Raw genomic sequence first — 2,621 nt, 5'->3', positions numbered from 1 at the left:
ATACGAGAAGTATCATTGTTTATGTGAAGCAAGACAGTGTACAGTTAGTATAGGCTAGTCGCAAGTGGTAGTCACAAAGAGTTAAATATACATTATCTGTTTCTGGGGAGAGTTTTGGCTTAATAACAGTTCGTCTAGGTCAATATATATATATATATATATATATATATATATATATATATATATATATATATATATATATATATATATATATATATCCAGTTTCGAAAATTCTACAACACCTTCAGATGTTATACATAATTCTAACGCCCTGTACATTCATATCAGTTATATAGCACAAGTATTATTTCCAAACCCAGTACCAGTTGTGTTGTGTCGTTCGCTTAAAAGACCATATATTAAAAGACTGATGATATGGTACCATTTTTTCGTACCCGATTCCATTCACAGAAATCCCAAATTTAAAGAATTTTTAGAAAATTTCAAGACAATATTTAAGATTACTACATTGTTATAGGATATTTAAATCTTGATAAATGGTAAGTGAATCGCAGATTGTCTAAAACTTAATGAACTCCTTTCTAAGAAAAAAACATATATAAAATAATTTGGGTAGAAACCAACAGATCTAATGATTACAGAAAAAGTAATTTCCCCTCCAGTCACATCTCTGTAACGAACCTCTCTAACCACATTGTTAAGAGCTCATCTACTATAAGATCCGAAGGTAAACACTTTTCTAGTCCACAAAAATCAGGCTATAGAGATGGTGGGGCTGCCTATCAACCCCGCCAGGCGAAAAATCATCTGGAATTCATCTCTGGCAACAATGTTCCTATTTTCTATGATGCACGCTCGGCCGATCACGCTCAATGGCGACGCATATTGGACCGGTGTGTGGGGCGGCCCCCGGCTTCCCGTCAGTGCCTTGGTGATGCGTTAGATGGGGCAAATGTGTGGGCCGTTATGTACTGTGCGTCAGCTCTGGCAGAGTGGTGCGTTAGTTACGCATTTAAGGGGTCGGTCTCGTGCGTTGCGTATCAGCTGTAGCATGTAATGTTACATGACGGTGCGTTGGCCTTTTTGTGCGCCAAGCGTTCGCTGGAAGAGGTGTAGTGTGCGCTGTGTGTTGTGTCAGGCTTGAGTCTCTCTGGCAGGTGGTCAGACCCCTCCCGTAATGACGGGCAGGTCTGAAAAGGTCTCTCTCTCTCTCTCTCTCTCTCTCTCTCTCTCTCTCTCTCTCTCTCTCTCTCTCTCTCTCTCTCATGCAACTGTTCAGGGATTACGTTACTTCAGCAATTCTTACATTTGTTCTACTTAGCAGAAAACCATTCGGTGAAGCCATCATTGCTCCACCCCTCACTTGTCTCTGGGGAGTACTAAGTCACCCATTATAGCTTCCCTTGATCTCTGGGGAAGAACCATCGTCCTTACAAGTTCCCCAGAAACTATTTGAAATTGGATCAAGTAGCGCCAACAGTAAAGAAAACGATGCCATAAATATTTTCCCGTTGACTTGCTACTAGAAAAGGTCTTATGTTCATAAAGATGTTATAGAAAACTTTATATTCATAGTGTTTACAAATAGGAAAAAAATATCATTGAATATTATATTCAAATTGGAATCAGATAAACGCATCCATGTTTTTATTTTTTCGGTATAAAGTGTATGAATTAGAAATACTCGGAGAACGTTATTTGTTTTTGTTCTGTTAGGAGTAACTGGCCTAGTCTAATAATTTATATATTTTATAGATAGAGGAGCATGCATATATATATATATATATATATATATATATATATATATATATATATATATATATATATATATATATATACGAACCCAGGCTCAGAAGATAAGAGTGAATTTTTGTGATGTAAAAATTCATATCACAATAGTCGTTTGTGTTGTGTATTCAGTGAGATCATTAGAGTGTAAACTCAAAACTTAGGATATGCATTGTGTTCCAGACTCTCAACGCGATATATTTCTTGTGTTTCCCAACAACACAATAGTCTATATTTTAACACCATTGTTACCTATATGTTAAAAAAAAAAAAAAAGATGAGGTAGCCAGCACACCTCCATAATTTGTCACATATCCCATTATTGTATCACATTTTACACAACAGCACTACGCAACACACACACACACACACACACACACACACATTCGAACTATCAAAATAGACGTCCAGGAATTAATTACCGAATTAGGTTGCCACATAAACACTTTGAAATATAGGAGTCAAGAATTTCTGTCTGTAATTGGTGTGAGAGATGTTGGGAAGAGGTGTGGATACAACAATGTTGTCAGATGGTGTTATCAGAGCGGACCCTGGTACCACATGGTGCCTAACCTCACCCCTTGACCCGCTAGATGACCTTTGACTCCCGCTAATTTACGAGATTTCACAGAATTTTGAGCTGCGCGTCATTTTTCAAACAGTCACACGTGGCTTAACCGCCCGCCAGATGTAATAGTTAGGGAACTGAACGGCCCCGCCAGAAATAATAGTCATGTGACTTAGCGACCCGTCAGATATGATAGTCACGTGGCTTAACAGACCCGCCAGAAATAATAGTCACGTAGTGGCCCGTCAGGTATAATAGTCACGTGGCTTAAGAGCCCCGCCAAAAATAATAGTCACGTAACTTA

This window comes from Panulirus ornatus, chromosome 1, assembly GCF_036320965.1.
Source record: "Panulirus ornatus isolate Po-2019 chromosome 1, ASM3632096v1, whole genome shotgun sequence".
In the NCBI taxonomy this organism is placed as follows: Eukaryota; Metazoa; Arthropoda; class Malacostraca; order Decapoda; family Palinuridae; genus Panulirus; species Panulirus ornatus.
Note: the sequence above shows the minus strand (reverse complement) of the source record.